This window comes from Chiloscyllium plagiosum, unplaced genomic scaffold, assembly GCF_037043375.1.
Source record: "Chiloscyllium plagiosum isolate Xiang-an unplaced genomic scaffold, Cpla_swu_hap1 HiC_scaffold_27, whole genome shotgun sequence".
Taxonomy (NCBI): domain Eukaryota; kingdom Metazoa; phylum Chordata; class Chondrichthyes; order Orectolobiformes; family Hemiscylliidae; genus Chiloscyllium; species Chiloscyllium plagiosum.
Genome location: NW_028270165.1, coordinates 42,306,589 through 42,317,060, shown reverse-complemented (window position 1 = coordinate 42,317,060; position 10,472 = coordinate 42,306,589). Strand labels below are relative to the sequence as shown.

The 10,472-nt window shown below is 46.7% G+C and overlaps 2 non-coding genes across 2 annotated transcripts; one reads left to right on the top strand and one right to left on the bottom strand.

Moving 5' to 3' along the window:
• Positions 1-5,673: 5,673 nt before the first annotated feature.
• On the top strand, positions 5,674-5,763 carry trnap-ugg (transfer RNA proline (anticodon UGG)). The gene is given in 2 exon segments: positions 5,674-5,709; positions 5,728-5,763. It is a non-coding gene; the product is annotated as a tRNA-Pro (tRNA).
• A 3,620-nt stretch (positions 5,764-9,383) lies between these two features.
• On the bottom strand, positions 9,384-9,455 carry trnaw-cca (transfer RNA tryptophan (anticodon CCA)). The gene has a single exon. It is a non-coding gene; the product is annotated as a tRNA-Trp (tRNA).
• Between the last annotated feature and the right edge of the window lie 1,017 nt (positions 9,456-10,472).

Here is a 10,472-nt window from a genome sequence, read left to right as displayed (position 1 = left end):
ACATCTCAATATATCACTATATAAACAATGCACCTCCCTTCTGCTTTTTATTTTACATACATCAAAGGCTATACCTTCACATTATGGCACTGCGTTTGCAAAGTGAGACACAGACCTGGATCAACTTTTCCAGAGTCTGTCCCCTCCCTCGATTCACTCTTTCCTTTCAGTTGCTACAAATCAATAATTGAACCCCAGAATGAAAAGAAAATGGAAAACGTGGTGACAAAAACTCTATTATGCTCACAAATTTTAGACAGAGGAAGGAATTTATAGTCTGGAGTGAGGTTTAATCTTCATTCAGTGACAAAACAGCATCATCAGCGGCTTCAGAGTTCATGGTCCAACTTCCGCATTTAGACAACGGCCGACTCTGATTGGCAGGAGCACCAGACTCCTTCGGATCCTCCAAGGTTCTCCATTGGTCCATGGAAAGGAGCTCGTGCGCCTTTTCTGCGGGCACCCAGGAGTATGCGCAGTACTTTGCTGACACCGGCAGACATGCGCAGTGCTTACTGACACCGCGGAGCATGCTCAGTATGCTCCGTCACGATGCTGGTGTTACTGACAAATTTTAGAGTTAAAAATCACAAAACACCTGGTTATAGTGCAACAGGCTTATTTGGAAGCACGGGTTTTTGGAGTGTTGCTCCTTCATCAGGTGGTTGTGGAGTATAACATGGTAACACAGAATTTATGATCTTCTGATCTTATACTCTACAACCGCCTGATGAAGGAGCCACGCTCCGAAAGCTAAGTGTTTCTAAACAAGCCGATTGGACTGTAACCTGGTGTTGTGTGATTTTTAACTTTGTACACCCCAGTCCAACACGGGCACCTCCAGATCATGACAAATTTTAAGTGTCCAAATGTGAATACGAGAGAAAAATCCCAACGACATTTTTTTTTGCCGAAATGTTTTTTCCCCATGTGCCTCGACGTTTTATTCCTTTTGCATTTTGTCTGGCTACACAACGTTCCTGCCTTTTCCCCAGGGTAGAGGTATCCTAAAACTAGAGGGGATAGGTTTAGGGTGAGGAGGAAAGATTTGAAGAGATTCAAAAGACTCGGCATAGAACATTCATCCCCCACAGGGCGCAAGTGACGACTTGCAGATGCTGGAGATTAGGGTCGAGAGTGTGTGCTGGAAAGCACAGCAGGTCAGGCAGCGTGCGAGGAGCAGGAGAATCGACGTTTCCGGCAAACCCCTTCATCAGGAAATAGCTATGTGAAATTGCAGAGCTGTCGCACAATCGAGTGGGTCTGGGTGGGATGCTGTTGGGAAGGTCGGTGTGAATGGCCTGTTGGGATGATATGATTCCACTGCCTTAGCCACGCGTATATTGAGAAATGATTGCCCCAAGTCTGCTGTGGGAGGAGTGGGTTCGTTCGTGGGACACTGATACCAGTTCTGGGGAAGGTGGGATTGTGCTGTCTCTCTCTTCACACTCTGCCCCCCCCACCCCGTCCATTTTCTCCCCATCCACTGCCCCCTACCCATTCTCTCTCCTCACACTGCACCCCCATTCTCCCCCTATAACCCTCTGAACCCCAGTCCTTCTCTACCTCCCAACTTCTGTCCCCCTCTCCATTTGTCTCCCTTCTCCACCCCCACCAGCGCCCCTCCCCGTCCTTTCTGGTGCCTCAGCCCTCTTTGATCGCTGTATCAAGCCCTTTTAAGGAGAGAGAGAGAATAGGTGGTGACGATTCTACCTGGGAAACAGGGTGTGCGAGAATTGACTGATTTTTAAAATTCAGAATAGCTAAAATCATATATTCAGAAACGTTGTTAAAGTCTGGAAGATTGTTCTTTTAAAAAAAAATCAAGCTGTAGAAATCTTTCTGAAACTTGCATTGATATATGCACAGTTAGGCCACAACCAAGGACAGGCTGTAAGAGTGAATGAGTGAATAAAAGACAAGTCCCACCTCGCCCATTGGGAGAAAGTAAGAACTGCAGATGCTGGAGATCAGAGTCGAGAGTGTGGTGTTGAAAAAACACAGCAGGACAGGCAGCATCCAAGAAGCAGGAGAATCAACGTTTCAGACATGAGCCCTTCACCTTGCCCTCTCCAGTGTATGTTGTGAAACTGCTTAACTGCTTAATCTTTTCTAGTGGCCGAGCAGAGGCTGATAACAAGTTTGGAACACACGAGAATGACCTCAGCTGAGACCTTGGATTCATGTCTCACTACAGGAGACCCAGATACACAATACACACACAAACTCTCTCTCTCTCACACACGCATACACACACACAAGTACTCACACGGTCGTGCAGATCCTCTCTGATAGACAGGCTCTCTCTCAGACACACATTGATACACCCCTCACACTCACATCCATGCACACACCTTCTCACACAATTATACTCCATCACACGCACACTTTACCCAGCATGCACACGCACACACACAGACGCTCTGTCTCATGCATGCACTCACACATAGAAGTCTTTGGGGTGAATTGCATTTGCAGGATTATATATTTGGAAATAGAACCAGTCTGACTCGAGACTGGGATACAGACAGACTCTAACCTCACAGCTCTCATGCGTTGTCTGACCTCCCTTTATAATACATTAAGTTATTTGGAGAATGTTACTAAAAAGAAGTTCTGGGATTTACAGATGAATGAACCGAAATCTGCAATCCATTTTAAAAGATGAAAGACTTAACAGGTTTCTTCAATATATCATTTATGTTGCATGACACTATAATCTTTTGCTATATATTCTGTGTCTTACCATCCTACGCAACAGCTACCTGATGAAGGAACAGCGCTCCAAAACCCAGTGCTTCCAAATAAGCCTGTTGGACTATACCTTGGTGTTTGTGTCATTTTCAAACTTTGTTTCCAGTGAATACAGCCCACACCTCCTACTGTTGCCAGTAAACTTTGCAATGCCAATGAAACAATAAAACTGCAGTCCTGAAAAATTTACAATTTCGAACAATACTAGCTACTCATTCACTGCTCCTTCTGAGACCGAGATTGGAAAGTCGGTGCTGGTGGCTGAAAGAAATGAGAAGCTGTTGGATCTCACAGCTTTCATTGAGAGTTTAAGCCTGACAGTAAGTTCAGGTAACCTTTACTGCGACCCAACTTTGTTACAGCTTCAGATCTCCACACCACAAGGCGTACAAAAAGTAGCTTTTCTTAAAAAAAAAAGCACCTCAAGCTCAAAGTGCACACACTCACCCCCACTCCCCCACCACACTTTCTTTATTATTGGTCAGTTAAGTTGTCCCTTTGTAACTGGATCCTTCGTACAGCCGGGTAAAGCATGCAGCTGGGACGACTGAGTGAATCCTTTCCCGAAACGGCAGTTTCCATCACTGAAAAGGACATGAGTGAATCAGATGGGTTTTTGCCCTCTGAAAATGGTTTCATCCTTCGATTCTGAAGTCCAGACTACTGACCGAATCCCGATTCTGCCATCTGCCGCGACGGGATTCGAACCTGAGAGTCCCCAGAGTTGGGTTGTTAGCGGCGCTCGGCCATCGCTCCTTCCATCCTCCTGCGATGGCACGTGAACGCGCTGGTGCCTCCGCAGGTGGGAGGAGCAGGTGACGCACTCCCGGCACTGACAGCAGGTGAACGGCCTCTCTCCGGTGTGGACCCACTGGTGGGTCAGCAGTGCAGCTGACTGAGTGAACCCCCCTCCCGTTCATGGGGCACGTGAATGGCTTCTCTCCCTTGTGGACCCACTCGTGCGTCTCCAGATGGCTGATCCGACTGAAGCCCTTCCTGCACACCGAGCAGGTGAATGGCCTCTCCCAGCTGTGAATGGCTGCTGATATTCAAGTCCCAAAGAATCAAGTGGCTCTGTCAGAAGTTGATGTATCATTTCTTTTCAGATTTCTTTCGGCACGACTTCCTGCAAAAATCAATCACAAAATTAGTGATCACTGTCAGTACAGTTAATGAACATAACATTTGTGGCAGTTCCTGTAGTTTGCCAGATGCCTGCTGATCACATAATACCCAGCACACAGAAACCTGAAATCCCTCATGCAGCCAGATAGGCTTAGGTGTGTTTAGAGTAAAACATCATTCTAATCTAATCTAATCTAATCTTGAACTAAATACGTGTACATATATATATCAATCAATATGCTAATCCTTTCAATGCGGCTCAGTTCCATGAGAAACTACACTTTTAATTGTGAACATGAGCAAAAAAGCAATCATTCTCCAGGGTGCAAACTGCACACGTGCCAAACTGAGGGAATACACAAGGAAAATACCTAAAAGAGAGATAGAAAGTATTTGAGCACCTTTGCAGAATCTGCTCCCTCTCTGGGTTCACTCCAGTTGCTACAAGTAAACCTCCCTGGGGGTCAGGCAGCCCTGCATCGGGAAGCACTGGGATGGTCAACTACGACCAGTTTACATGGAGAACACATCTCCACATTAAACAGCCTCGAGGCAAACTTCCCTTCCTTCCACTTAAAGTTCAAGACCCCTCAAAGCGAAATTCCCCAGGTAAGTTTGGAAGAATTTCAAAGGTGTTCACTAATCATTTCTATGAACACTTTGTTAAAGTTTAAATATTGCGAGTTTTGATAATTAGTGATTCTGAGCGAAATCACAGTTCGAAAAACAGAATGTGGGAATTTATACAGAGTTTATTTTTGCACATCGACGATATGTCTGTACAACAGCATATGCCACGACAGCAGTGAAGATCGTTTGATGTCATTCTCAAACGTGCCTGCCACACGCCAGATGAAAAGCTGAATACTTCTCTGGAAAAACTGCCGAGCAATGCGGGAGAATGGCACAACGCGTGCGTGTTGGGACCATAACCCAAAAGAGAAACCATTCTCTTCTATTCATTCAACGTCGTCTTTAGCAGCTTTCCGGTATAACAGCGCTCTGTTCTGCACCTTGCCTTCTCATCTGCTTCCCAAAAAACTTCGACGTAAATATTTCACATTGATGCACAGGCCCAATGTGCACAGTTGAGATGACACACTCGTGGAGGTCTGCGGGGTCTTCTGCTGTTCTCTGTACCCTATGTTGAGGAGGGCAATGCTTGTCACTGGTCACTCCAGTGTCAGAGAAAAGTTTAGAAAGAAAACAGTTTAATTTTCTGCCAGTAGAGAGGGCCCGGTTCCTGGGGACGGGCAAACGGCAGCTGAGAGAGAGAATGAGAAGCAGCTGTTCATAGAGTCATAGAGATGTACAGCATGGAAACAGACCCTTCGGTCCAACCCGTCCATGCCGACCAGATATCCCACCCCAATCTAGTCCCACCTGCCAGAACCCGGCCCATATCCCTCCAAACGCTTCCTATTCATATATCCATCCAAACGCCTGTTAAATGTAGCAATTGTACCAGCCTCCGCCACTTTCTCTGGCAGCTCATTCCATGCACGCACCACCCTCTGCGTGAAAAAGTTGCCCCTTAGGTCTCTTTTATATCTTTCCCCTCTCACCCTAAATCTATGCCCTCCAGTTCTTGACTCCCCGACCCCAGGGAAAAGACTTTGCCTATTTATCCTATCCATGCCCGTCATAATTTTGTAAACCTCCATAAAGTCACCCTTCAGCCTCCGACGTTCCAGAGAAAATAGCCCCAGCCTGGTCAATGTCAACTGTATTTCACTCTGAGCAAGACTCAGCTGGTTCAAGAGGTAGAGCGGGTAACAGGCGCTCTGTCTTTGTGGCTCGTTGGTCTAGGGGTATGATTCTCGCTTTGGGTCTGCTTCAACACAGATTTGCGAGACATCCCGGGTTCAAATCCCGGACGAGCCCGCGTTTCATGATTTGTGCAAAAGTGCCTATTTAATTTTCTCAAAAAGCACCTTCGTTAAACGAGGTTGGGCTCCCTGGAGGACCAATGGGACAGAAAGCAGCGAAGTGAAATGATTGGAGAGAGCGTTGAATAGGTTGATGTGAGTGGTGCGGTGTTTGAGGGATGTCAGCGATGAGGGTCGATTGGAAATTTGGGACAGCTCTCTTCGGAGAACAGAAGTTTGAAATCTGGCCCGATTGAAGCTTTCCAAGTCATGCGAAGTCGAGACAAAGAAAGTAATGTAGTCAAAATGCTCCCACGCCTGAAAGGATCGGCAACGATTCGGCAGTGTTTTAAAGTCATGAAGAAAAGAACCAAAAGTGACATTAGGGAGAACGCTTTCGTACAGGGAGTGGTGGTTGGGGTCAGTAAATTCCTAACTGACACTGACAAAGAGGCAGATTTATTAGACGCAAACGGGAATCCGGTGGTCATGTTTAAAGTAACAATGTGCAGAATTACATGGAGAAGGCAAGAGAATGATACAAATAGTGACCCATGTTTACTTACTGTGTCGACCCAGCAGAGCGAAGGTGGGCCGCATGGCGTCTGTCTGCGCTATGGCACATGATTCAGAGTGAAATCACAGTTCGACCAACAGAATGTGGGAAGTTAGAAAGAGTTTATATTTACACAGCCTCCATACGTCTGCACAACAGCCTATAAGGCAACAGCAGTGGAGAGGTTGACATCAGGGGGTCGAACGTGCATGCCACGCGCCAGACGAAAGGTTGAAGGGACCCGTGGGAAGCGCCCCAGAAGTCGATGAATCGAAACCCTCCTCTGCTATTGTTCAGTGTCTCCTTGAGCGACTTTCCTTTGCGATGGTACTCCGTTCCGCATCTTGCTTTTCAAACGACTTCCTGAGTGTCTAAATGTCTATAACGGCGCTCTGTTCTTTTCCTTGCCATGTCGTTTGCTTCCCAAAACTTCGGGTATCTGATCTCAATATATCGCATCGATACACAAGTCAAATTTACACAGTTGCGCTGGCACCCTTGTGGAGCTCTGAGTTGTCTTGTCCTGTTCTCTGTCGGTGTGTCCTGATCTCGTGTGAAACCTCTTCTCTCAGATGGCAATGAACCGGTGAAGTTGAAACACATGACTTGCTGTTTTAGTCCATTTCCTGCAGTAAAGAAACCAACAGCCGTGTAATAAAAGACTTTCTGCAGGATTGCTGTGTCAAGACAAATTCTGAACACCAAGCAGGCTGCACAAAAATCTACTCATATCAATTTACCTGAGGGAAGAGTCTCTGGTGTCCATTTCTCTCTGTCCCGACAGCACAGCATCTTTCTATCTCTCCGTTAACAGGGCCTTTGGAACAAGTTCAAAGTTGCCCATTTCCTTCGCATGACTGTAACTGACTTATCCTGCCTCACATAATAGTGCGAGAGAGCAGAAGAGTGAATGGGCTCTGCCTTCCACCAGCACCGCTTGCAAGTAGAAACGAAATGGTTCAATTATCCACCAGTGGAGAGAGCCCAGTCCCTGGGGACGGGACAAACAGCAGCGTCCTGGGAGCAAGGAGACAGATTGAGAAGCAGATGTTCTTGAAACTCTTCCCTACTTGCAATTCTGGGAGCAATGCACAATGTATTTCGTACTGAGCAAGTCTCAGCTGCTTCAGGAGGTGGCTGCACCCATGGCTGGTGGCTCGTTAATCTGGGTTATGATTCTAGCTTTGGGTCTTCGAGCATATGCAGCCGTGTGAGAGTTCCCGGGTTCCAATTCCAGGCGAACCATCATTCCTAAATTGACCTGAGCAAAAATGGCCGATGCATTTTCTCAAAAAGCCGCTTTGTTAAATAAGATCGGACTGCCTGAATTAGGGACGGCGCAGAGCTGCCATTGCAGTGAACACGGCGAAGGGAAACACTTGTTCAAAGTGAAAACAAGTATTGCAGATTTTTCACCCGCGCAATCCGAGTCTGAATGAAGCCTCCACCTGTATTACGCTCAATTCTGAAGGTGATACTTCAAGAAGCGGGGAAGTGAAGTGATTGCAGGCAGCGCTGAACAGGTTAACGTGAATGGTGCCGTCCTGACGAATGTCAGCAATGAAGGGAGATTGGAAAATTTGGGGCAGCTCTCTTTGGAGAACAGAGGGTTGAAAACTGGTCTGATTGAAGTTTTCCACGTCATGAGGGTTTTAACAGAGGAAATAATGCAGTGAAAATGCTCCCAGGCCTGAAAGGATGGGGAATGATTTGGCAGAGATTTAAAGTCATTAGGAAAATAAGTAAAAGTGACATTAGGAAGACCGTTTTCGCACAGGGAGTGGGGTCAGTAAGTCGCTGTCTGACAGTGACAAAGAGGCAGATTCAATGGACACAAAAGGGAATTCGGTGGGCATGTTCAATGTAACAATGTGCAGATTTACAGGGAGCGACAGAATGAGAGACTTATTTACATATTGTGTTGAACCAGCAGAGCTAAGGTGGGCTGCGTAGCCTCAGTCTGTGCTGTCACACATTTTGTGATTCTGAGTGAAATCGGAGTTGGACCAACAGAACGTAGGAAATTTGACAACGGATATATTCTGCCCACCAGGATACTCCATCACAGCAATGAAGGTGTTTTTACATCATTCTCGAAGGTACATAACACAATGCAGATTCAAAACCGAGTATTCCTTTGAATCACTGAGTAATTTGTTTACAGTTATTCAGTTGAGTTGAGCGGAGTTGCGCATTGGGAGCCACTCCAGTTGATAGGTCGAAGCCGTTTTCTCCTGTGTGATAGTCCCACCAGCACTCCAATTTGCTGTGCTTCCAGTCAGTAGATGCAGCTCACTATCCCATACTGATACACGGGCCCCGATGACCCAGCTGTGGTGACAAGCTTGTGAAGGTCTGAGTGCTCTTCTCCTGTCCTCTGTCTGGCTGCTATGATCCGAATCATCAAACCTCTCTTCTCCAAGTTAGGAATAAACTGGTGAAGGTGAAACACATCAGTTGCGGTGTGTTCCATGTGCAGGAGGCCCTGCAGTAATTCCCCACGCTGTTTCACACAGCAGCATCCTCTCGGTGAATTACTCTTGGCAAAAAATTCGATTGAACCAAATCAGTGTCCGCCACTGGATTTTACTGACACCGTTTATAAAATTCAGGCTCACCGTTAATGTGGAGAGGGGCCGTCGGACTAGAGTTTCCGCTCCTTCTGTTGAATAAAGATAATTTTAACTGTGTTCAGTGAGAGGAAAGGATTTGCTGTTGGTGGGAAACATTTCTATCTGAACTCGCTGTCACTCTCCTGATAGATTGAAACATAAAGCTGGGAGTCTCTGGATTATATTGTAAAAATATTGGTATTATGTTATTCACATCGGGCTGAACCAACTGAACGAAGCGGCAGCCCAGAGGGAGGCGGCTGTGTTTAAATCCTGTGATGAACTGGGGGGAGCTGAGCATTTACCCAAACAATGGGGACACCACCTCCCTGACACAGTGTTCACAAATCAAACTGACAGCAAAGCTTCACGTCTAACCGAAAGTTTCCGCAAAGAAGATTCGGCTCAGCAGATATCCGGAGTAAACGTACTCCTTTCTTGATTTGAAAGGGAAGAAGTTGACGTCAGTGAGCCTGACGTGATTCGAACACGCAACCTTCTGATCTGGAGTCAGACGCGCTACCGTTGCGCCACAAACTCACGGACGGCCCGCGACCTCTATTCATGCTTAAAGGTAGGGATCGCACTCGCACTGCAATGATTTTACGTTATGAGTAACACGGAGATCAACAGTTCATGTCTGTTCTGTCTCTCCCTCCTCTCCTTCTGTCTCTCGAAACAATTTCCAACTCTACCTCAATAAAAAGCTAAAAGAACTGTGGATGCTGTATATCAGGAACAAAAAACAGGAGTTGCCGGTGACCCTTCCACAGAACTGATGGTGATTGGGAAAACGTTGGTTTATATGCAGGAGATATTGTGGGAGGAAGGCGGATGCAGTTAATGATAGATCAGGACGGAGCCCAAAGCGAGGGAAGAATTATTGGACAGGAAAATGAGTTGATAACGATCTGCGTGGGAGGGTGAATGGAGACTGTTTGTGTCTAAGAATAGGTAGTGTGTAATGACAGGAGAAAGTGAGGTCTGCAAATGCTGGAGATCAGAGCTGGAAATGTGTTGCTGGAAAAGCGCAGCAGGTCAGGCAGCATCCAGGGAACAGGAGAATCGACGTTTCGGGCATAAGCCCTTCTTCAGGAATGGCTTATGCCCGAAACGTCGATTCTCCTGTTCCCTGGATGCTGCCTGACCTGCTGCGCTTTTCCAGCAACACATTTCCAGTGTGTAATGACAGACTATGTGATAACAAGGTTTGGTGTGTGTGGAAGGGACAAGGATACTATGGAGTTCAGGCCCAAGAATTATTGAATTCGATATTGGGACCGGAGGGATGACTGGTCCCCAAGTGTAATATTCGGTGCTTTTCGTTCTGCTGGTGCTGAGCTTCGCTGGGACACTACAGCAAACCTGAGACAGAGATGTTGGCCAGGGAACAGGGTGGGGTGTGGAATTGGCAGGCAACTGGAAGCTCAGGGTCATTTTTGCAGGCAGAACGTAGATGTTCCGTGCAGCAGTCACCCAGTTTAAGCTTCGTTTTCCCCATTGTAGATGAGACCACATTGTGAGCAGCAAATGCAGTAGACTGGATTGTGGGAAGTG